Source organism: Haliotis rubra, unplaced genomic scaffold (assembly GCF_003918875.1).
Source record: "Haliotis rubra isolate DU_JTF1 unplaced genomic scaffold, ASM391887v1 Scf1108, whole genome shotgun sequence".
NCBI classification, from domain to species: Eukaryota; Metazoa; Mollusca; class Gastropoda; order Lepetellida; family Haliotidae; genus Haliotis; species Haliotis rubra.
In genome coordinates, this window is record NW_025765013.1 from 50,516 (window position 1) to 78,277 (window position 27,762).

The window sequence follows — 27,762 nt, forward strand, 5'->3', positions numbered from 1 at the left end:
TAATTCTATTCTAAACATGTCTTACATAACGCTCGTCCATCGCCTTAACTGTCGAAACATTTCATTGCCTACAACAACATATAGGTTGGGATGAGATGGGTTAGAAGCTGTTTGGTCAGCCTCCCCGCTAATTCCCCCGGCCAACTCGGCCGTGAAATCCGGGCTAGGTCAAGGGAGTAAATATTGCAGAAGGGTATAACTGGTTAATGTACCTTGTGCTGGTGTGAATGCTGCTCGTTACACGAGATGTTATAACGCTATGAAGAACCACGACACTTGTTTCCGAGCACTATGCTGTATGTAGTTTTGAATCAATGTGTCCACAATGGCATACACCATTGGAATAATGGAAGACGACAAATTGACGACGGAGGAACGTCGTGTTTCAGCCGTGTGGAGGACGGTGATAAACATGAACCAAATAAGGAACTTCCTACATACAGCGTATTTCATTACGCATTGATATATGATATAGCAATTATAATTATAATGTAGATCTGCTAATGGAATTTAGAAATAAAATGGTCTGAGGAAGAGAATGTAAAGATGCCAGATTCTACATTTTCACTTCTAATATAAATGCCATTGAAAGACTTGACCCGACATGAACAGGGAGATGACGTACAAGGTGCACGTGCTCCTTATAATATAGACTTTGACATCCATACATTTTCATCCGTGTGTGTACCGTGTACATGTTTAAAGTTCCGGCAAATTGTTTTGTAGGACAGTCAGATATTGATCAGACAAATGGAATTTGATTGTTCGTGTTACCATATACTGTTTGAATAATTCGTGACGTCAATACCCGATCTCTGACGACACATCTGCGGTCATGCGAGGCGATCATGGTACTGCTTCATTAGACAATACCAGCAAACTGAGACAGTAACACACAGTTGGGTTTTCCCGGCCGACACTGCGGAGATGCTAACGCTGAATGTGACGTAGGTTGGCTATTGGGCGGGGTGCGTATTAAATATATCACTGCATGGCAAATACATCCATCTTTAAACCGTGGTATTAGGAAGACAAAAGTGGGTTGCGGTAAGTGGAAGATTTAAAGCTCCTTAATTCGGGGCCTAGTTCACTGCTACTTAGTCACAAGAGAAAGGCTAAACCTTGCATTATACAACCACCAGACTTAGCTACAGCTGATACCATATCGGAAAACAGTCCTTGGATTTAGTTACAAACTTCACTGTTATACATTCTAAACGCGACGTTTTAAGCTCGTGGAAATGCGACTTCACGTGAGTTATTGACACAACACAGCAGAGTGTTATAGGGTTGAAGTATTCTTAACTTGGGAAACAGCAATGGAAGGGTTTAAGTTGCGGAAGCTATCCCCCAGATGTCGGATCCATCAGCTCAGCCCGTATCGGGTATAGTGTCAGGTAATCTGATGTCAGGTCTATTAATATACGGGGTATTTCCAGTGTATTTCAACTATAGTCATGCGCAAATGCAAATGACGCTAACAGAGTGGGCATTGACGTACATACAAGATGGTGTTACTGAGGTTTTATATAATGCCGAGGAGATTAAATAGGAATGTTAAACAAGTGGTACGTGTGTACGCGGAGGTTACTGATGTAAAGCTCTATAGTTCAAGTATACTGCGTGACATACATTTGTGTACACAAACCGAAGTTGTTCTCTGTACGTTTCTCCCATACAGCGAGGAAACTATAAGTGGTTCCTTACTTCCCCAGAGCTGTTAAATATGAACATGTTTATGTAAATGGTGCAAAGCTTGCTTCCAGTACCAAGGCATAAATAAAACTTTTACAAGTCAATAATAACTACAGTGCAGCGTGTTCAAACCCATCATGACGAACACCTACAACATGTCCTAGGGAGATCACAACATTCCATTCTGGGGGGAAATATTTGCATAAGCCCAGCAGCAAATCTTCAAGGGCGAAATCACATATGCGGATTATTATGAGTGAATGACTTTAGTTTTACGCCGCTCAGCAATATTCCAGCTATATGGCGGCGGTATGTTAATAATCGAGTCTGGACCAGACAATCCAGTGATCAACTGCAACAGCGTCCATGCAACTGAGATACGAGGACATGTGTCAATCAAGTCAGCGAGCCTGACCACCCGATCCGCTCAGTCGCCTCTTACGACAAGCATTGGCTACTGAAGATCAGTTCTAACCCGGACCTTCACGAGTCTGTATTATGATCTACATTGCCACATACTTTTAATTTATTGTAAATGGAATATGTAAAACCATTCATTCATCTGTTTACTTATAGATAGGGTTCTGGGGAAGGCTTCTATAATCATTGACAACAACGACAGGTGGTGTCTCTTACTGCACGTTACGTCTAAGTATGTAGTCCCTCTATCGGAACAGGTCACGTATGTTATCAGGAATGCGTGCGTCAGTGTACTCCCTTACAACACAATGGCGGGTAATAACATGACGTAGGCAGACTGCCTACCTGCAGAAAGACACATGGGTCACAAGCGTGCTTAAATATACCGTAGACCGTCGGGGTAGTAGCCATGCGTCAATAGGTGTCGTGCCGGGAAGGCTAAAATTTATTTTTCAGATGTCCCGGGAAGGCTAAAATGTATATTTCGGATTTCCCGGGAGAGCTAATTTCCAAGGGAATAGGGGAGTACCGCCAAAACTAAAGATACGGTGCTAGGTAGCATAATCCATGTCGGATAGATTTCTTTTCAAAACATTGTTATAGTTTTCCTAAATATGTACTGGGGCGTAGGAATATATGCACCACGTTCAGACATACATACACCACGTTCAGCCATATATACAATTCACGTTCAGCCATATATACACCACATTCAGTCATATACAACACGTTCAGTCATATACAACACGTTCAGTCATATATACACCACGTTCAGTCATATACATGTATACCACGATCAGTCATATATACACCACGTTCAGTCATATACAACACGTTCAGTCCTATATACACCACGTTCAGTCATATGTACACCACGTTCAGTCATATACAACACGTTCAGTCATATGTACACCACGTTCAGTCATATATACACCACGTTCACTCATATATACACCACGTTCAGACATATATACACCACGTTCAGATATATATACATCATGTTCAGTCATATATACACCACGTTCAGTCATATATACACCACGTTCAGACATACATACACCACGTTCAGCCATACATACACCACGTTCAGCCATATATACACCACATTCAGTCATATACAACACGTTCAGTCATATACAACACGTTCAGTCATATATACACCACGTTCAGTCATATACATGTATACAACGATCAGTCATATATACACCACGTTCAGTCATATACAACACGTTCAGTCATATATACACCACGTTCAGTCATATGAACACCACGTTCAGTCATATACAACACGTTCAGTCATATGTACACCACGTTCAGTCATATATACAACACGTTCAGTCATATACAACCTGTTCAGTCATATATAAACCACTTTCAGTCATATACAACACGTTCAGTCATATATACACCACGTTCAGTCATATACACACCACGTTCAGTCATATGTACACCACGTTCAGTCAGATATTCACCACGTTCAGTCATATACAACACGTTCAGTCATATACACCACGTTCAGTCATATGTACACCACGTCCAGTCATATATACACCACGTTCAGTCATATACAACCTGTTCAGTCATATATACACCACGTTCAGTCATATATACACCACGTTCAGTCATATATACACCACGTTCAGTCATATATACACCACGTTCAGTCATATGTACACCACGTTCAGTCATATGTACACCACGTTCAGTCATATATACACCACGTTTAGTCATATACACCACGTTCAGTCATATATACACCACGTTCAGTCATATACAACACGTTCAGCCATAAATACACCGCGTTCAGTAATATATACACCACGTTCAATCATATACACCACGTTCAGTCATATACAACCTGTTCAGTCATATATACACCACGTTCAGTCATATATGCAACACGTTCAGTCATATGTACACCACGTTCAGTCATATGTACACCACGTTCAGTCATATATACACCACGTTCAGTCATATGTACACCACGTTCAGTCATATATACACCACGTTCAGGCATATATACACCACGTTCAGTCATATATACACCACGTTCAGTCATATGTACACCGCGTTCAGTCATATACACCACGTTCAGTCATATGTACACCACATTCAGTATTATGTACACCGCGTTCAGTCATATGTACTCCACGTTCACTGATACTGAAATATACAACACGTTCAGCCATATATACACCAAGTTCAGTCATATGTACACCATATTCAGTCCTATGTACACCACGTTCAGTCATATACACCACGTTCAATCATATGTACACCATGTTCAGTCATATATACACCACGTTCAGTCATATACAACACGTTCAGTCATATACACCACGTTCAGTCATATATACGACCCGGAAGATCCGGGGTAGAAAAGGTCTTCAGCAACCCATTCTTGTCATAAAAGGCGACTGCTTGTCGTAAAAGGCGCACTAGAGGGAAATGGTGGTCACTCGCTGACTTGGTTCATGTATATCGGTTTCATATGCGCAGATCGATGCTCATGCTGTTGATCACGTGGTCAGACTCGATTATTTACAGACCGCCGCCATATAGCTGGAATATTGCAGTGCTGCGTAGAAACTCAACTCACTCACTCACCTCAGTCATATATACAACACGTGCAAATCAGTCATATATACTGTGCAAATATTTTACAACCGTCCATCTTTGTCCTTGTCAAACCATGACAGCAATGGGTGCTAATCTATAATTGCTAGAACAGCGTTATTTTGAAACTGCGCATTTTAGATCACGTTGACTAATCAAAGATATAACCCTCTTCATATAAGCAATACAGAAGTGTAGAACAGCGTTCAGCTTTGTCCTTGTCAAACAATGACAGCAATGCCTGTGTAGAAATGTCATTCACTTTCATGATTGGACTAATCAAAGATATAACCCTCTTCATATAAGCAATACAGAAGTGTAGAACACCTTTCAGCTTTGCCTACAAGATGTGACCGTTACGAGCCAATAAACTTGGTATTTAATTTGTCTCCGAAATCGACCTGATCAGCTGAAGGAACGTGGTCAAACTGCCATTAGATGTGATTAACGTGTACAGTTCCCTCGAGACTGTGTAATTGTATTCCCCTACCTCTGTCTCGTGCTACAAAGGTGCGCGGATACATCAACCTATTCGTTCTGAAAAGCCGATCTCTTTAAGGACATAATAACTCAGTAAATGAAGATTTATGTACAGGCAAAGACGGAATTATTCGAGGTTTCCCGCATCGGCATAAAAGGAACCAACCCGGACGAGTGAAAGTAGTTTCAGTTTCCGCCTGAGGTGCACCGAAGTACGTTGATATTACTGGCTCGTCCTCCGTGTTTGGTTTCAAACTTTAATAATTTTTATGCCTAATTAGCCTGCACGCGGGGCCGCTGACTGGGAGCAGGATTAGGGAGTTTCCTATCGTTGTACCTGGATTGTAGCATACTTCAAACAATAAAACCAGATGTCAGAATGATTATCGAAAGATATATGCCTATGACAGAAGTAGCGGTGTCCTCCCAGTTGTGAGAAGTCCCAGTTGTGAGACACATTAATTAATGGTTCAGTGCACACAGGTGGTGCTTCCCCATCCCTACGATGAAAGTGGGAACAGCCCTGTTGCTGAAGAGTACCCGCTGGAGGCATAGTTCATTAATGAGTTAATTAACACAAAAGACATTGTTCGTTGAAGAGCATTTATTGTTTTCAATAGATACTGAAATACTGAAAAAGATTATCGTGAACTGGTGATATATTCTACTTGTTGAAGGCCTGCCATTATGGTGATCGGAAAGAGCAGTCAAAGGTTAATAAATACATTTGGATTAATTATAGTTACAATGTTATTGCTAGATTTTTCAAACACGTAAATCTGAGTAGGTAAATTAATTTCTCTTTCAAATAATCACGAAGTTACCTACACAAAGTGTTTTTAAAAAAAAGCCATTTATTTGAGTAGGTTAATTACTTTATCTTTTAGAGTTTCATTAAGTTACCTCCACAAGATTCAGTTAAATAGGTAATCCATAATTAGCTGGGGTTAATCCATTCTATCAGATAGGGGAGTAAGGTGTGTTTTCTTTGCTAATTACCTACTCCACTGTCTCACAACTGGGAGTCTCACAACTGGGAATTCTCACAAATGGGAGTAGACCGAAGTAGCGACCAGGTGAAATATATTGTGTGAGCTGCGACTCACTCTTACCTTCATCAGCAACTAGAATCATTTTAATGACAATGCAAGACAATCCAGTGATCCTGACGCAGTCCATGTAATACAACCTGGTGATCCGGGCAAGGTACATGTAATATAATGTAGTGATCCTGACACGGTCCATGTAATACAACCTGGTGATCCGGGCAAGGTACATGTAATATAATGAAGTGATCCTGACGCGGTCCATGTAATACAACCTGGTGATCCTGGCAAGGTACATGTAATATAATGTAGTGATCCTGACGCGGTCCATGTAATACAACCTGGTGATCCGGGCAAGGTACATGTAATATAATGTAGTGATCCTGATGCGGTCCATGTAATACAACCTAGTGATCCTGACAAGGTACATGTAATATAATGTAGTGATCCTGATGCGGTTCATGTAATATAACCTGGTGATCTTGACAAGGTACATGTAATATAATGTAGTGATCCTGACGCGGTCCATGTAATATAACCTGGTGATCTTGACAAGGTACATGTAATATAATGTAGTGATCCTGACGCGGTCCATGTAATATAACCTGGTGATCTTGACAAGGTACATGTAATATAATGTAGTGATCTTGGCGCGGTCCATGTAATACAACTGGTGAAGACCTATGTAATACAACCTGGTGATCCTGACAAGGTACATGTAATATAATGTAGTGATCCTGATGCGGTCCATGTAATACAACCTGGTGATCCTGCCAAGGTACATGTAATATAATGTAGTGATCTTGACGCGGTCCATGTAATACAATCTGGTGGAGACCTATATAATACAACTTGGTGATTCTGACACGGTCCACGTGCTTTAGTTTAAGGAAGGGTGAATATAACCTGGTGATCCGGGCAAGGTACATGTAATATAATGTAGTGATCCTGACGCGGTCCATGTAATACAACCTGGTGATCCGGGCAAGGTACATGTAATATAATGTAGTGATCCTGACGCGGTCCATGTAATACAACCTTGTGATCCGGGCAAGGTACATGTAATATAATGTAGTGATCCTGACGCGGTCCATGTAATACAACCTTGTGATCCGGGCAAGGTACATGTAATATAATGTAGTGATCTTGACGCGGTCCATGTAATACAATCTGGTGAGGACCTATGTAATACAACCTGGTGATCCTGACACGGTCCACGTGCTTTAGTTTAAGGGGAAGGGTTATTTGGAATCACATAAAACAATTCGTATATGAACTTAAAAGTCTACATACTTTAAGAAACTGGTCGAGACTGGATTAAGGCTATCGTTAGACGAGCAGTCAAAGAACCTAAGACAAAAATGTAATCTTTACAGAATACACCTGCAAACTGATGCAATTTCTAAACTACTTTCATGCTAAAATATTAGACTTATTACGACAGATCCATCACAAGAGAGGCAAGACAGAGATCCCGTTGATGCCCAAATGAACGCCCTCCGCGACGTGATAACGTCAGGTATTCTGCTTGCACAGTAAGAATCTGTTACACTTTGGTCGTATCGATTACCAAGGGAGAATTAAAGAGACAAGATACTATTGCCCTCGAGGCTGTCTTTAACTAAGCTTTATTCCATCATCAAACAGAGACAATTCTCTTTTACGTAAAGTTTCACGACGCGCAACTGCTTCTCCACATACGACAAAACCCGGCGTCTGAATACAGGACAGACACTTCAAAGGCCACGTGTAGGTTTGTGCTGGTTTGTGCTGGTTTGTGCTGGTTCCAACATACAACGATAATATGTACAGGCAGCATTCATCTGGGTGGGTGCTTGGAAGGTCGGTTAGTGTTATGTCTAGTTACAGGGGTCGATATCCAAGAACGTCCCCAAGGTCACGGCGTTAATCGTGTTCTGAAAGGAATATATACAGGCCTACCAAAGAAAACTTTCCCACTGTGCAGACAAAAAGAAGAAAAGCCCACATTAATCGTGGAAATTGCAACATAAACATAATACCTCGCTACTGAAACAGTTAAACGGCAACTTTAAATCGCTAACACTGCATCCTAAAACGAGGGGCCGGCAACTTCGATTTTGCGCATGCGCACATGGAAGAGGAAGTCTCGACTGCATGTTGACATTTTCCAGTTTGGACAAAAGTTACATTCCTTTTTAAGTATTTCTGTTGTGTAATTTGGCATATATCATCATGATACTTGTGTGCACACTTGTTTAGTTTACTTTCCATTCGTATGAAACAATTGACAGCAATTATTTCGACATATTTAATATTTTTTTTACGCGAGGCGATTCACGGTTGCTCGGAAATTGGAAAGAAGCCCGGATCATAATGCGCATGCGCAGTAGAGGTCAAAGTTCGCTGATAACTATGAAAACTATGAAAATGTTGCAGTTTCATAGTTTTTCGTTGCAGTTTTTACTGTTTCAGTAGCGAGGTCATGTGTTTATGTTGCTATTTCCACGATTAATGTGGGCTTTTCTGCGTTTTTCTGCACAGTGGGAAAGTTTTCTTTGGTAGGCCTGATATAGAGGGCCTGATTATATGAACTCTTCCACCAGTGGCAGATTGTTTTCTCAAAATATGCTTCAGGATTCACAAGCGACGCTCTAGCGTGAACATGGAGGTAGTTATATGAGTGCGAGTCAGTCACAGTTCGGTAACGTTAACATTGTCACGCCGAAGACCGGGGTTCCATTCCCCACAATGTGTGACAATGTTACAATGTGTGAAGCCCATTTCTGGTGTCCCCCGCCGTGATATTGCTGGAATATTGCTAAAAGCGATATAAAACCATACTCACTCACTCACAAACTAACGTTGTTCTCCACCTTTCACTCGACGGGGTACGAACGATGCTATCAGCTTCTTGCCAGTGTTGCGGCAGACCGTCAAACATATTCGAAAGAATAAATTTAGAAAAACACGAGCTACGATGGTTGCCGATGGAAAATTTAATTAAATATGTAATCCATAAGGGTTCAGTCAATACCTCTTCCATTAAACGGCTTCGTAATTAAACTTGCTTTGTGTACGATGGCATTTCTCGGCGGCTCTACATGCAATATACCATTCTACAATAGGCACTGGCAGGTGCTTGTTCTCAGATGAGAACTGAAAAAAAAATGTTCAATCTGTGGAAAGCTGGATTAAGTTCTGGTACATTATGTCTATACTGAATTACATAGAGGAGGATACTGTATTGACAGCTAAATAGTGCAGTGGGTTTGAGCGATGAACGTAGATTCTTTAATTTAGACGTGAAATGTTTCCGGTATTCATTAAAGTGGAAGAGAGGAGGAAGCTCATTTATTGTACCTGTCGAGGAAAATACGGATAGTTTGATTGTGGGACCGGGGACCTGGTCCTCAAGGGTATTTGTGTCACGCTCCTCAAGTAAGTGTACCCTACAACATTAGACGGTTTATGGTTGTCGTAAACTGAAACGTGGCAATATTTCAATGATTCTCTCTCACGGAAAACACAGTTTCACTAATCCATTTATAAATGTGTTGTGAGACCTGTTGTCGTAAAAGGACACCCCAATAATTAGTGTAGGATTGTTTCTATGGAGAGGAAGAACTCCGCGATAGCTTCTCTGATGTCAAATTACTTCCTCTGCGCAGTTTCCGGCCGGTGAAACTTGATTGAATAAAAGCGAATAAGGATTTACCGTTGAAAACAGTCGTAAATGGAAATGAATCTTGCCCAAAGTCCTTGCTTTGATACATGCAACCGAAAATAATCAATACTCTAGACCTAATAGATTTTCAACCTGCACACCTTTCAAAGAAAGCACAGATCTCTACGGACCAAATTGTTTGTCGGATCAAGGCCCGGCATTGCTGTTCGTCAAAGAAGCTGTATTAGGTTGGCCTGTATAATTTGGTGGATGGCAGTCTGCCAAGGTGCCCTGGCTGCGTCTGCCTTGATATTGCTCTCAATGTCTCCCTCACATGAACACAAAGTCTCTCGTAGTTATTTGTATGGAAAAGCCTATGTAGCGAATCTAATAAATGTTTCCTTACAGTGAAAAAAGACATATAAAATCAGACCAAATCAACTAGGACATCAGAATCACCATACGTACATCCAGATCAGCTTTGAAACTACACCATCTCACGAGTTGCACTTAAGTACAAACCCTCCACATCCACATGTTATGTACATGTACATTGGAGCAACCATTCTGCCGCCTCAGCCTAATCACCCCACAGTGATCTAAACCTCAAGCCAAATTTTCACGGTTTTCTTTGCCTTCAATCAAAACGTTCATTTCCTGTCCCCTTCTTTGCGATTCCCAAGTTTGCATAAACCCTGTTTGAAAATCTCCATCAAGAGAGATAATTTCCTCTGCTGCGACCACGACCCAACAGTTGAATCAGAGCTCTGCGATCAACTCGGATCTTTCCTGGACTCCATGTCACAGCTACAGAACGCGGCACTTCATTTATACAAGACTTACAATGGTGGGACCAGCGGCTTGCTTCTCTGTTGAACACTGCGCCATGAGGCGGCGAGGCTGTTATCATGTATTAACACTTCTCACACAGGGACGTTTTGAGTCGTTAACAGGTCATTCCTCTACTTCCTGTGTTCATTTCGATTTCACACCTAGCATTGCTTGTCTAATTGTCAATAATTCGCCTTGTAAAAACGCAACTGTGAAACGCGACTGCTTCTATTGACATGCTTGATAAAGCCAGTCACGGTTTCTCCCAGGCCATGGTGTCCTCCGTATGGCAAAGGTATTTCACTTCGATCTAATGTTATTTATACAAATGAAAGTTTTTTTCTCCATGGGTCCTCTGCATTGCGTGGTAATCCTGATTTGACTGGTTTCAGGAATAAACCCTAGAGAGTGTTTTTGGTGTTGGTCATGTGACACTGTTGTGACTCTACAGATAATGCCGTGCATGAAAATTTGCAGTGACAAACACTCTCAACAAAACTGTGTGACAGCAGATTCAGCTTTTATCTTGTTGTCTACATTTTATGACCATTGAGCCTCACTGGGGCATTGTTGTCTACGAAGATTGGAAAGAGCGTCACTCTTGCTCAGAAGGTGTTTTATCTGTCTTCTGTACAACATTAAGGTAGGCAAGTAGAGGACAAAACGATTCAACTGACGTATGTTTCCGAGATTGTTCAGGCCAACATTTACCTTGCCTCTGCATGTGTTTACAACGGGCGCCACCGGTGGGGCAGGACACACTCACCTTTTCGCGAACACCTGGTTTTCATGACTTAATCGATAGTCAATACACATACTCATGATTTTGTCATAATAGTAGAATGGATACTGCTTTTAGGTTTTGTCTCTTTTACTGATAAATCAAATTGTGTCGCGGACCCACAAACACATACATCTCAATGATTAATATTGTTTTGTCAAACATTTTGTCTTTCATACTGAAACACAATGACTATTCAACTGATATATAGTTAAGAAATCGAACAATTATATAACTGTGGCTCAGTTCCGATCATCATTCGTTTAGTTCACAGGCTACCGAGGTAGAGAAGTGGAAGACTTTCACAAGTGCAACACTTTGCATAATTTGACTCAATTTTCTGCAGTTTCCATTGCTGTCTTCCAGGAGCTGTGGACCAGCAGTCGTGTCAGCCCATCGATCAGAAGTCAGGAACAACGTGCTCGAATCACCAGCTTGAGTTTAACTCGGACCAGCTAGAAGCTTGGAGAGCCCCATTATTGTCTTGTCCACGCTCCCATGGGGCTCTTTACACAATGATAATGTTTTCTTGGACATTTACTATGCTGTATGGCCTACGCTGTATGCCATCTCCAGAGCAGGCTGGGTCGGAGAGCGATCTGTCTCAGGGGTACAAGGTTTTTATAGAGGCATGACATCCCGTTCTGGTGCTATCTATGTCGCCATGTTGAAAGATGAAGAGAGATTTATCTAATCCTTCATTGCCAAAACAATAAACGATAAGACAGGTCATACTGTGGTAATATACAGTATATTAGATAAGAATTGCTTTCCAGGCGACAAGGGTGAATCTTGAAACTGTTATTCGAATGACATTGAAGGATGTAGTCTGCAGCTTCAGGGACGTCACAGTTGACCCTGTTTTGATCGTTCCGAGAGGTGACACTAGACCCGGTCTGGCCGTTCCGAGACGTGACGCTAGCCCTGTTCTGATCGTTCCGAGAGGTGACACTAGACCCGGTCTGGCCGTTCCGAGACGTGACACTAGACCCTGTCTGACCGTTCCGAGACGTGACGCTAGCCCTGTTCTGATCGTTCCGAGAGGTGACACTAGACCCGGTCTGGCCGTTCCGAGACGTGACGCTAGCCCTGTTCTGATCGTTCCGAGACGTGACGCTAGCCCTGTTCTGATCGTTCCGAGAGGTCTGACGCTAGCCCTGTTCTGATCGGAGATGTGACACTAGACCCGGTCTGGCCGTTCCGAGACGTGACGCTAGCCCTGTTCTGATCGTTCCGAGAGGTGACACTAGACCCGGTCTGACCGTTCCGAGACGTGACACTACACCCGGTCTGACCGTTCCGAGACGTGACACTACACCCGGTCTGACCGTTCCGAGACGTGACACTACACCCGGTCTGACCGTTCCGAGACGTGACACTACACCCGGTCTGACCGTTCCGAGACGTGACACTACACTCGGTCTGACCGTTCCGAGACGTGAGACTACACCCGGTCTGACCGTTCCGAGACGTGCCACTACACCCGGTCTGACCGTTCGGAGACGTGCCACTACACCCGGTCCGGACTGACCGTTCCGAGAGACGTTCCACTACACCCGGTCTGACCGTTCCGAGACGTGGCACTACACCCGGTCTGACCGTTCGGAGACGTGCCACTACACCCGGTCTGACCGTTCCGAGACGTGCCACTACACCCGGTCTGACCGTTCCGAGACGTGCCACTACACCCGGTCTGACCGTTCCGAGACGTGACACTACACCCGGTCTGACCGTTCGAGACGTGAGACGTGACCGTTCCGAGACGTGAGACTACACCCGGTCTGACCGTTCCGAGACGTGAGACTACACCCGGTCTGACCGTTCCGAGACGTGAGACTACACCCGGTCTGACCGTTCCGAGACGTGCCACTACACCCGGTCTGACCGTTCGGAGACATGCCACTACACCCGGTCTGACCGTTCCGAGACGTGAGACTACACCCGGTCTGACCGTTAGGAGATATGACTGTTGACCAGTGTGCCGTTGTACAAAACGATCTTAGCGCTAAGGTGACCGTAACTCCCATACCTTAACACAGACATAATTAAGGTAGTCTTAGTGCTTAGGTTGCCTTGTACAACATCACCCTGGTCTGACCGCTCCGAGATGTAACGATTTACCTGGTCTGACCACCCGCAGGTATCAAGGCGTACATAGTGACCACCTGTTGGGGTAAAATGAGTGAGTGAGTTTAGACTTTACGCCGCTTTTAGCAATATTCGAGCAATATCACGGCGGGGGACACCAGAACATGGGCTTCACACATTGTACCCAATTTGCTAATCGAACCCAGGTCTTTGGCGTGACGAGCGAACACTAGGCTACCCTACCGCACCTGCAGGTGTAAAGGTGTACATACTGACCACCTGCAGGTGTTAACATAGTGTTAGCTTGTAGAAAGGAAAGCGGCGCGGGAAACATCCAGAGACACAACAAATGATACTTAGGAATAACAGGTTTACAGTTATCTACAACTCACACCATTTTGAGCTGCAAATATATTCCAATAATCTATCTTGCTCTCATCATTTTATTACTTGCGAGTAAAGATTTCCACGTCAAAAACAGTGTAGCGTCTTTTGTGTGATGTATGACCGAGGGAAGACATCAATACCACTGACGTTAGAATCAATTAACCCAATTACGCCAGTGTGAAACTCGGTTCAATATGTCAGACACACACACCGCATAAAAATCGAACACTGAAAATGTCAACTTAAACCGGTGAAATTTCTCCAATAAGTGTAGTTTCACTCGGTTTGCAAGTTTGTCCTTTGTAATTCCCAGCAAATCAATGGAAACCGGCCCCTGGTGGGTGCATTAATGTGCTGTGACGTAATGGATGTTATAATGACGGTCTCGTGGGTTACATTATCTCTTTGGGAAGTAGAGATCTGGGAGGCCTTGCAGAAGCAATCCAACCGTCCTTGTATATCTTCCCAGGCAGCTCCCACACATCTCCAACCATAGTGCATGATGATGTCCCTTTCCCTTGAGAACACCGTGAAATCTTGAATGCTGTGACAGTATGTCTATGGACCTCTCCATGGCCTGATATATATATTAAGCGTGTATGGACGCCAGAATAGCGTTCGATACTTCACTCATGTTACATAGACACCATATCATACTTGTCAAATACAACATCACCAAAATCTGTTGAATGTTTGCGTCAGTGATGATATTTATGTTAGATTTCACTCGCGAGAAAGCTGTTCGTTAACATGGGGGCACCTCGGGAAGGAACACGAGAGATTTATGTTCAGCGAAAGGTGTTAATTTAGGTCAAAATCGTCTGTCAAAAGAAGTAAGTGTATCTTAATCATGAAGTGTTCTGGCGATCTCATTGATTTTCAATAAAACCCGAGCTTTTGAAGTCATCAGCGGTGCAGAGATCTAGTTATACAGATAACTCCCTATCCAGACTCGAGTCATTCACCCTAATTCCGTGCCCAAACAATCCCGGTGGTGTTTGCGTCGGACTATCTATTCTCAAGCACCAGAGTTGTAGACTTGCGTTCCAAATGGACGCTACATAATGTCATGGACCCAACCCTTCCCAAGCTGGCAATATCTCTCCTGCCAATAACTTTGGGTGAGCGTTGCCTTCGTCTAATATCCGAGTAAATAAAACACATGCATGCACTGGGTATTGGTGACCCTAAGTGTGTTAAATGACTGGTTAGACAATAAATCACATAGTCTGCGCTGGCCAATTAGTTTATCAGGCGCCTCCGCGATCGCATCACGGATTTGGTACCATCGATCGATCGATGTGACTTTGTGAAGATTTATTTACAGTCCGTCCACCGTGCCAAGATGTAATCCTAACAACAACTCGCGGGTTATCACACACACTACCTCTACGTTCTATCTCAACATACTACCTCCACACGCACACTACCTTTACACACACTAACTCTACACACACTACCTCTACGCTCTATCTCAACAAACAACCTCCACACACACTACCTCTACACACACTACCTCTACGCTCTATCTCAACATACTACCTCCACACACATACTACCTCTACACACACTACCTCTACGCTCTATCTCAACATACTACGTCCACACACACACACACACTACCTCTACACACACTACCTCTACGCTCTATTTCAACATACTACCTCCATACACACTACCTTCACAATCTACATCACACACACAACCTCCACCCACACTACGTCAACCACCAATACAACACCTACACACTCTACATTCACACACATCACATAGGACCTCCATGTAGTACTTCCACACACTTCATCTACACACATTTCATATAACACCACCCACAGACAACATCCCTATCCACCCACTCACCCGCTGCCTTGGCATAGCAACATGCATACTACCACTACACACTACCTAACAAACTAAATCCACACGAGAATAGCCACCACCCCCCACCCCCCGCCCGACGCACACACCAGTTCCATACATCAACATGCACACTACCCACGCACATTAACATGCACATTTACTCACACACATCGACACACACACACACACTTACATCGACATACACACTTACACACACATCGACATACACACTTACACACATCGACATGCACTCTACCCACACATATCGACATACACACTTACACACATATCGACATACACACTACCCACACATATCGACTAACACACTACCTTCAAACGTCGACATATGCCTACAAGCACACTATCTACGATCATCAGTCTACACAGTACCTTAACACTATCACAATGTCAAACGTGTAAACAGGCTCACAGACGCAGACACACACACACACAGGCAGACAGACTATTGCTCCCTCTTCCTCCCTCTTCGCCCACCCAGACACAAACCAAAAGCAAAAATTAACAGCACCCAACACACACGGACTGTAACGTTTCTTCACCTCGCCAGCTGGGTGTTCGGCTTACAAGGCCTTGAGCGTGTTCTTCGTGCAAATGGTTAAAGGGTAGGTCGCAGATAATAAAGAACAACATCAAACAGTAGACTGACTTCACTGGAGACAAAAAACAAGACACACCAAATCAAAATGAACATCACACGCAAGTGGTTGTATCTATGGTTGGACGTGTTCTATTTTAGCCATCCATAGCTGTCAAAGTACAAGGAAATATCGACACTCCCGTAATAGGCTACTGACTGACACGCAAGACAGAGCCTATCTAAGTGCTGATTGCTATCTGTCTCGTCTGAAATATACTAGACTTGCATACACACAGATCGATGTATGTCCACATCAGACAACACTTGTACCGAAATAGACATCCCATGAACTGTACACAAAGCCGGTAGAGTTGATGAAGCTGGAGGGATGTGTATGTATATTCTTGCACAGATGAAATATACATCACTATATATATACTGTTATTGTACTCTGTTCTGAAACATGCCCCGAAACGCCAAGAATATTTCAATGCATTCCTGACAGCTGACTTACCGTTGTTTCAGAACTACATAGAATAGGAGACGCGCCCAACGAAAACCTACACAAGATGTTCACCCCTACGTTTGGGCTACACTTGATGCTATCCTACTCAAAGCAGACGATACAATTGCAATTCATTCAATTCTACACGCTTCGTGGAACCAATAAATGAAATGTCAATTGTAACTGTCTACACGGGGAAAACAGAGTTAATGACAGCACCACCGTGAAACAACTTGAAATTGACCTATATGGTTCTGAAACAAGTAGCTAGAAGCAATGGACATTACTCGCTGGATACAACGAGGTATGTTCCCCAAAGGAGGTCATCCACGTCTCGCGCCTGACACAGCCCTGGCAAGATGGGGCCAGCGCCCTGAGATTTTTCTAAAAGGGAGATGAAATCAACGTAAATTAGGCATAATGAGAAATGGAGCACATGCGATGAAGCAGACATACCACATGCAAGCGCTGATTAGAGGTGATGATCGAACTGTTAGCGACTGATGGGAAGGTATCGATTCCTAGAAGAAATAGCTGTGCTACTTGAAAGCGTATGACTGTGCTGGAGAAGTCTTAATAACTGCAAATTGGAGTTTAGGATTCGGGGCAGTGTATGCGGGGTAATCTTTAGAGAACGGTATATTGTCTTGAAACCTCGACATTGCAAAGTCACATGAAATGAAGTCGTACATAACGATCAACCAGACCCTGATTTTATTTGGATTTTATGTCTGGATGTATTTGAACCTGACGAATGCGTTATGAATTTAAGCACCATGATGTGGCGATATGAAGTAATGGAACAGTGATTTATGGGTATTCGCGGTAATAGCATCAAAGAAAAGGGGGTATTCAAATTCACAGCTCTGTATAATTTGAATCAGGATTGGAGATTTCGCTCTTGAAATGATTTTGAACAAATATCACGATTATTTAGACCTTATAGAACATATAGGTTAAGATGACGTTAGCTGATACACAAGCTGCATGTTTTAATGTGTTTCACCAAGCATTAACAGAGTATTAATTATCTCGGGTCGAGTCACATATAGTAATCAAGCATAGAGAGCACTCGTCATTGTCTGTAAATGCTGAACAAAATGCAGATGTGATTATCAGGTGAACAATTTCACTGTCCTTTTATGTACATGAGGTTTCAAATGATCACTGTTATGACGTCAGACTATTTCAAATTATATATTTAGCAAGTCAGCAGGATCACCTTACGCAGAGCAAAAAAATCAATACTACACGCTCTGTCATCGTTACGCTACTATATCAATCATACATTCATGATAACTTGACCCATTTCCGACACGGATTCAGGGACTTAATAATCAGATCAACAATGGTGGACATCCGGCTCCCAGTCTGTGACGTCAAAACGATATGGATCAGGGCCTGTTCAGACCTAAACTTGTGCGTGAAAGCGTTTCAAATACGTCAGAACGGGAGTGCGTGAGATTTTACGCCGCTTTTAGAAATATTCCGGCAATATCACGGCGGAGACACCAAAACTGGGCTTCCCATTTCTACCCATGTTAGGGATCGAACCCGGAACTTCGTTATGATGAGTACGCTTCAACAACTAGGCTACCATCAATATTTAACATAGGAAAATGTTACACTGGCATATACATGAATGTGTGACTGCGTGGCCTAATTAACTTTCATTCTTAAACAACTAAACGCTTCAAATCTCAACTGACCTGGACCAGTTGACATACCTTATACAAGCAATAACATACCATAAACACATTTACTCACGTATGTCAAAGCATGGGGATCACACATTCGCATGATCTTAATGAAAGGTGACAGTTTTATCATCAAGACAGACAAAGCATATGTATTACACATTCGCATGATCTTAATGAAAGGTGAGAGTTTTATCACCCAGACAGACAAAGAATCATTCGCATGATCTTAATGAAAGGTGACAGTTTTATCATCCAGACAGACAAAGCATATGTATTACACATTCGCATGATCTTAATGAAAGGTGAGAGTTTTATCACGTAGACAGATAAAGCATCAGTCGCATGATCTTAATGAAAGGTGACAGTTTATCACCCAGACAGAAAAAGCATCATTCGCATGATCTTAATGAAAGGTGAGAGTTTTATCACGTAGACAGATAAAGCATCAGTCGCATGATCTTAATGAAAGGTGAGAGTTTTATCACCCAGACAGAAAAAGCATCATTTGCATGATCTTAATGAAAGGTGAGAGTTTTATCACCCAGACAGACAAAGCATATTTATAACACATTCGCATGATCTTAATGAAAGGTGAAAGTTTTATCACCCAGACCGACAAAACATCATTCGCATGATCTTAATGAAAGGTGAGAGTTTTATCACCCAGACCGACAAAACATCATTCGCATGATCTTAATGAAAGGTGAGAGTTTTATCACCCAGACCGACAAAACATCATTCGCATGATCTTAATGAAAGGTGAGAGTTTTATCACGTAGACAGACAAAGCAACATTTGCATGATCTTAATGAAAGGTGAGAGTCTTATTACCCAGACAGACAAAGCATATTTATTACACATTCGCATGATCTTCATGAAAGGTGAGAGTTTTATCACCCAGACAGAAAAGTCATCATTCGCATGATCTTAATGAAAGGTGAGAGTTTTATCACGTAGACAGACAAAGCATACTCTTTACATTCGCATGATTTTAATAAAGTTTTATCACATATACATACATGTTTGTATTTTTTTACGTACGCCTGGGCTGACACAAGCAACATATATCTGGTGAAGAGAATGTCAACATGGCGGGATGATCAAAAGTCAGACAATTGGTAGGATGTATAAGGTTGCACGGGGACATGTGACAGTTATGCCAAAGTAAAAAGGATCGCTTGCCAATGTACGGAAAACCCGGAGTAGCTATGGCTGTGTACTTCAAGATGAAATATTCACGCGAACAATGCTGCCAATGGTTCGTATACAGGTATACATACAACACCTCGGCTCTTTTGTTACATCATCATGTATATACCTTATGTTTTATAAACCTTTTTCTTGTTTCTATGTATACTGTATCCGAGTCCCATACAGCGACACCTCCATCACAGCAGCGTACGCCCTCCTGCCAACAAGACCCGGGCCTGCTAGGAAGAACTCCTGCAGGTTGTTGTAGACAAGTGTGAAGAGATGGACTTAGAGATGAATGTCACTACTGTGGTCAGTGACTTTGAGAATGTTGTCCTCAGAGCAATTCTAGCTGTGTTTGGGCGTGATGTGTACTCTCGTGGGTGTTTCTACCACTTTGTCCAGGCAACCTGGCTAACACCAAGTTCTTTAACTTGGTTGGTCACCATCACACAATTGTGTGGCGACCCCTCGAATGGTTCCAGACGGAGCAAACAACAGTGGGGACTGTAAATACTCAGGACATCAACGGCAATATGCCTGTGAATAAACCAGAGACTGTTTTCATCAAGATGCAGAAACGTCTGCAGAGACTGTGCTATGACATTGTTTCAGGGAGGAAAGCAATCCCAGAGTTTCTCCATGGTGTGGCCACCAATATTAGACTGAATAAAATTCAGAAAATGTCAGCAAATGTTTGCAAATGTATCAGTGCACATGCAATTTTTTGTCATTTTTACATACATCACTACAAACAATAAAATAAGGTCACTATGTAATAAAAAGTATATCTCTAAAATATCTCAGAAATTGAAATATATCTCAAACGTTTGCGCAAATTAAAGTATGTATATCGTCAAGTTGCACTCCACAGACCTATGGTACTTTAACCACTCATATTGCTTTTACAGTCTTCCATTCAGGGCAGCTAGTTCGGGCAAACAATTTTGTAATCTATTTCGTTCGGGTAATTCATTACAGCATCATCTTATCATATTCCCAATCTCCCCTGTCACAACAAATGATGTAAAATGAGCGTTGATGTTCACTTAGTGACAGGCTATCCTGTTAAAGCCTTCTCTTGACGGCTGAACCAAGCATCCCTTCGTCATGGCTCCACAGAGGACAGCAGCAAACTGGTACACCGAGCAAAGTGCAGTATAATGTTACTAATCACTTCACGGTCAGTAAACTCAGACTATAATCACTCCCAGGCAATCATCCAGTTTACATGTGAGTTGTTTTCTAGAAGATAATTAACGTTGATGACTCGAACCATAGCGGTCTTCATATTCCATGGAATGTGGAGGTAAGTGTGATGTGTGGCAATGTGGCGGTCCTTGATGGCGTACCGTATGTTATGTATGACATGATAGTGTGTAAAGAAGCAGCAAAATGACCTTAGAAATGCCTATCCATGATCATGAGACATATTGTAGAGTTGACATCAGAACCTTTCCTTCTTATTTGATTCAGTTCGTGCTTGTTATACAGGGAGGGCGGGAGGTCGAGGGTTCGATACTGGGCGCGTCATACAAAAAAAACCCCCGTTAAAATATGGAACTTGCCTGGAACTTCCCTGCTTGGCTCTCGGCATTAATGGGTACAACAAGGACTGGTCGGCTCGGAGTCAGTATAATGTGTCTGAGTGGGGTATTCATGCTTCACTGCGGCATGGTATCAATGAGCTAGCGCCATTAAACCAGCTTAAGTCTGGGCTAGTACAAGCAGCCACACATACACACGCATGCACGTCGTCATATAAGCGATATATTCTTAAGTGCGACGTTAAACCTGATTTCACCTCACCTCGTGCTTGTTACATGCCTCGTAGGTTTGCTACTCCTGTACATATTAGTAAATATGTCGTACGTACATCAAGGACACCCACATTGCACACATTAAACTACAAAACATAGAAAACATGAACTGGAGAAGATAGCCAGGACACATACAGTGCCAAAACTATATACTGATGTGACGAACGTTCATGTCGAATTTACGGTTATCTCAAAATAAAAGCCTGGCCATCGTATTAATTCTGAAGTCCATAGTCTTTCGGTTGTGTCGAACCTCGGATACCTAGAGGTCTTTACGTAGATCATTCAACTTCGACATAACGGGGTTTGATTGTATCTTATGTTCGTATCTCGTCATCCTGTTTATCGGCACATGTTACCCCCATGCACAAACTACTATAACCTCTTACAAGGACCATCATGGTTTTCTTCGATTGTATTCAAGTTATTTATAAGGCATTCACAACATTACAACACGTCTTTGGATAAGGACATAAAATCACTTAAGGCCAATTTTCGGGGAGCGACGGTTGTCGGAGAGAGGACGAGGCATATTAACCTTTGCAATAATGTGTGGAAGCACCATCAGAGGAATGAGGTGATCCGCCTGGTAGGCGTTATTGGCAACACTGCTGCTCAAGGGATTCACGCAGGCCACAGTTACTGTGGTGTTCCAGGCACCTCGTGAGTGACACAAGGTGATAGATTCAATAAACTAACTTTGGAAAACGCAGCTTCGGGAATCTCTAGCAGAAAGGTGAGCTTTAGGGCTTACCGCACCCACGTCAATCAAGGATATTACTTTGGGCGATTGTAATTGTTCGTATCAAAGGCTGATATTTGTTTAATAGGTTTTCACTTCCATGTTTGTGTCTGATTCATTTCAAAGTGATAGGTAATGCACGATATTTGTAAAAACATTGGATATTTTTTTATTGATGAAAGAATATGTTTATGGCAATATAAAGTTCATTCTATTTTGCAATATAGTTGTAGGTTGAAGTTCTTATACCTACGTATGTATCTTTTAATTAATACTAGTTTGGAGTAAGTAGATAAGAATATGTTGTATTGAATTAGCAACTCATGTACCTTTGACCCTGTCGTAAAACAATAAGAATATATTACTATTAAGATTGAAAAGTTGTGTTTTATAATTCAACATTTTATGCCTTAAAAGTGTATTATTCCACAGCTCCCCACAGTAAGCCTTACTCTTAGTCAACTAATTGTCACACTGCATAACTGCAAGCTTCCAGCACTCTTTGGTCACTGTCGGTCACCAATATACTCTTCTACTGCCACATATGTATGTCACAATATACTCTTCTACTGCCACATATGTATGTCACAATATACTCTTCTAGAGTCACATATGTATGTCACAATATACTCTTCTACTGCCACATATGTATGTCACAATATACACTTCTAGAGTCACATATGTATGTCACAATATACTCTTCTACTGCCACATATGTATGTCACAATAAACACTTCTAGAGTCACATATGTGTGTCACAATATACTCTTCTACTGCCACATATGTATGTCACAATATACTCTTCTAGAGTCACATATGTATGTCACAATATACTCTTCTACTGCCACATATGTATGTCACAATATACTCTTCTACTGCCACATATGTATGTCACAATATACACTTCTAGAGTCACAAATGTGTGTCACAATATACTCTTCTACTGCCACATATGTATGTCACAATATACACTTCTAGAGTCACATATGTGTGTCACAATATACTTTTCTACTGCCACATATGTATGTCACAATATACACTTCTAGAGTCACATATGTGTGTCACAATATACTTTTCTACTGCCACATATGTATGTCACAATATACACTTCTAGAGTCACATATGTGTGTCACAATATACTTTTCTACTGCCACATATGTATGTCACAATATACACTTCTAGAGTCACATATGTGTGTCACAATATACTTTTCTACTGCAACATATGTATGTCACAATATACTCTTCTACTGCCACATATGTGTGTCACAATATACACTTCTAGAGTCACATATGTGTGTCACAATATACTTTTCTACTGCCACATATGTATGTCACAATATACTCTTCTAGAGTCACATATGTGTGTCACAATATACTTTTCTACTGTCACATATATATAGTTTCTACTGCTACATATGTATGTCACAATATACACTTCTACTGGCATATATACATTCCATTACTGTTTTGTGTCGCCTATGACGACACTCAGCTTTCATTGTACACCTGAAGAGCCGTTGAACAGCGAAAGATCTTGTGCAGATATAAAGGAAATTTGGCAAGAAGAAATATCTGGACTCATATTTTATATATACATAATTATATATATATAAAATCTTCTACTGTCACATATGTATGTCACAATATACTTTTCTACTGTCATATATATATATATATATATATATATATATATAATCTTCTACTGCGACATATGCATGTGACAACAGACTCTTCTACTCTCACATTTGTATCTCACTAACTACCTTCCTCTGTAACCATTTTACGCCACAATATTTCTGTTCCTACGCCATGCCCTTTACAAGATGACTGTTTAAAAGTTTAAAAGCCAAGACGCAACCCGATAGATTCCGTTCCTTGCACATAAAATATCAAAATTAAAAACCCTGACCTTTGAATAATGAGTAATATTTCACAAGAATTGATTTAACGCTAAGTGTCAACTACATCACACAGGCAACCTGAACGGCGAGGATATCAATTCACTAGCGCCGGAGCAGGCTCGTAAATTGTGATATTCAATGGAAGTACGTAATGGTTACTGTCTGGCTGTACAGCCAGGAATACGTCATGCTCATAGCGTAATCAACCACACGGACTCGGAGAATGTCTTTATAAAATGTCGGTTTGCGGTGGACTAGCTACAAGAATTGAAAGTGTCACAGTTTGGTGTGTGGATTGTCGAGAGTCTGGCCTATGGACCAATGTTATACAGCGGTACATTTGTACATCATAGAATGCTATAATTAAAACATAATAAGATATTTTCTATAAAGATATATTTTCTACAAATCAAATCTAGGGAGAGTCTCCCCTAAGTCTGAGAAAAGGAAAACGCGTCTCTGGATCATAAATGAGAATAAAGTGAACGTAAAATGTTCTCAGGTAAAATATTAACCAACTATTTAAAAATAGGATGGATGCATATGTGAATCAATTGTGCACAGATGTCCCTGAATGTGAATACATTTATGCCAATCGCATCACTACGATGCAAATTGCTACCGCGTTAAGAAAGATCGATTATTAAGTAGTAAAACACTCAGTCGATAACGAAATACCACAGATTACCATTACTGCCTGACAGGCACTATATATTTACCAAATGTGGAATTACACTCACTGCCCGCTTCCAGAAATATTATGCCTCTTTTGATACAGTATACAGTAATACCACTATTTTTGCATCAACAGAAATTGGGTTATAAACGTCAATACTGACGCAAGTACGAAAATAGGAAGGTTTTTAACGATTTATCTCACTTCATTCCAAGAAAACAGACAATATTTCAAGAATGTAATGTGAGATAATTAGACAAAAAAAACCAACACTTCCTCTCAGCATCAGCACTCTTAGATAATAGTTTATCTCCAATGCCAAAGTAAAATAATAATAACTCTTCTACGTTTCTTTGGTAAACACAACTAGGCAGCACACTTTTGCAAGCATGACAGTGACTCAGTATTATCTGTTGATGCAAAAGGGCTAAATTGTCTATTACTGAAAGGACCTTTACAGTGTTAACTTAAGGACATGATGCTCCCTCCCTTGCCACTTTTTTCTGGTACCACAGGGCAAGATTGAGCGTCAAAGTCAAAACCAGGAACACCTGTTTCATCTGTTACAATTTACATGTTGATAGTATACATAAAACGTTTATGGATGATCGACGACTCCTCACTAGCCAGTGCAGTTGACATGTGTATTGAGGACATTCTGGAAATGAGCTGGCATGAAGAAGGCTTCAGCACTCTGGTTTCCACGGCTTCTAAGTTCTGATGAGAACACTCCAGGTTCGTCTCATGTGAGAAGTTATGTCGGTTTGAACAAGATGATCTGAGCGATTTGCACTCCTGGGAAAGTCATGGGTCCACCTCTACCAGAGACAACAATCACATCAGTGGAACATCTAACGTCTCCAGCACAGAGGAAGGACAACTGACAGGGCATGACCTGGGATATCTAGGACTTTACAAAGGAATTCTACAGCTGGACTACTTTCCAAAATTAAATGCCAATATTCGGGAGTATTGCATGCAACGCTTGCAAATCACCGATAACAGTTGTAGTCTGTTTCATGTATTTGATCTGTGTTGATGCATGACATACATCACGGTTCTCTCTGGATAGGCCTGTTGTGTACGACATGAGTAACATGACTTCCTCACCTTACACTTTCATACCATACACTTTCATACCTTACACACTTCCATACCTTACACACTTCCATACCTTACACACTTTCATACCTTACACTTTCATACCTTACACACTTTCATACCTTACAAACTTTCATACCTTACACCTTCATACCTTACACACTTCCACACCTTACACTTTCATACCTTTCACACTTTCATACCTTACACACTTTCATACCTTACACACTTTCATACTTTACACACTTTCATACCTTACACACTTTCATACCTAACACACTTCCATACCTTACACACTTTCATACCTTACACACTTCCATACCTTACACACTTCCATACCTTAAACACTTCCATACCTTACACACTTCCATACCTTAAACACTTCCATACCTTACACACTTTCATACCTTACACACTTCCATACCTTACACACTTTCATACCTTTAAACACTTCCATACCTTACACACTTCTTACACACTTTCATACCTTACACACTTCCATACCTTACACACTTTCATACCTTACATACTTCCATACCTTACACACTTTCATACCTTACACACTTCATACCTTACACACTTCCATACCTTACACACTTCAATACCTTATACACTTCTATACCTTACACACTTTCATGCCTTACACACTTCCATACCTTATACACTTTCATACCTTACACACTTCCATACCTTACACACTTCTTACACACTTTCATACCTTACATACTTCCATACCTTACACACTTTCATACTTTACACACTTCCACACCTTACACATTTCCATACTTACACACTTTCATACCTTACACACTTCTATACCTTACACACTTCCATACCTTACACGCTTTCATACCTTACACACTTCCATACCTTACACATTTCCATACCTTACACTTTCATACCTTAAACACTTCCATACCTTACCCACTATCACCATACCTTACCACTTCCATACCTTACACTCTTCCATACCTTACACACTTTCATACCTTACACACTTCCATACCTTACACACTTCTTACACACTTCCATACCTTACACACTTCCATACCTTACACACTTTCATACCTTACACACTTCCATACCTTACACACTTCCATACCTTACACTTTCATACTTTACACACTTCCATACCTTACACACTTCCATACCTTACTTCCATACCTTACACACTTCCATACCTTACACTTTCATACCTTACACACTTCCATACCTTGCACACTTCCATACCTTGCACACTTTCATACCTTACACACTTTCATACCTACATTTGCACATACACCTCTGTGACCAGCATGTCTGAGTGTGTTTATGTTCAATATATCCTCATGCATCTATATAGTTCTAACAAAGAACGTTATTGTTTATTACCTTTCTGAACACCCGTCAATACATAATTGTTAAACACATGTAGAGCACTTATCATGAAACGAAACCGAATGAATGGAATCAGCGATGCAGAAAGCACCCCTTGTCCCCAACATTTGCAGGGCAATAGGCGATGAATTGATGACACGTCGTTCATATATGGATACAACACGAGCGGGCACATGCACTTCGTCTTGCAAAGCATTGGTCGTAAAGCTCAGTTATAAATGTTCTCATAGTACACAATAAGTTAAAATATTGTCTGCGAACTTTGTCAGTTCTACTCCCACCGCTGTGTACGAGGCTCC

The 27,762-nt window shown here is 41.5% G+C and overlaps 1 protein-coding gene across 1 annotated transcript in view; it reads right to left on the minus strand.

The window, feature by feature from the left end:
• The window catches only part of LOC124287485, an 87,383-nt gene that overhangs the window by 36,307 nt on the left and 23,314 nt on the right, over positions 1–27,762 (minus strand). The window lies entirely within an intron of this gene.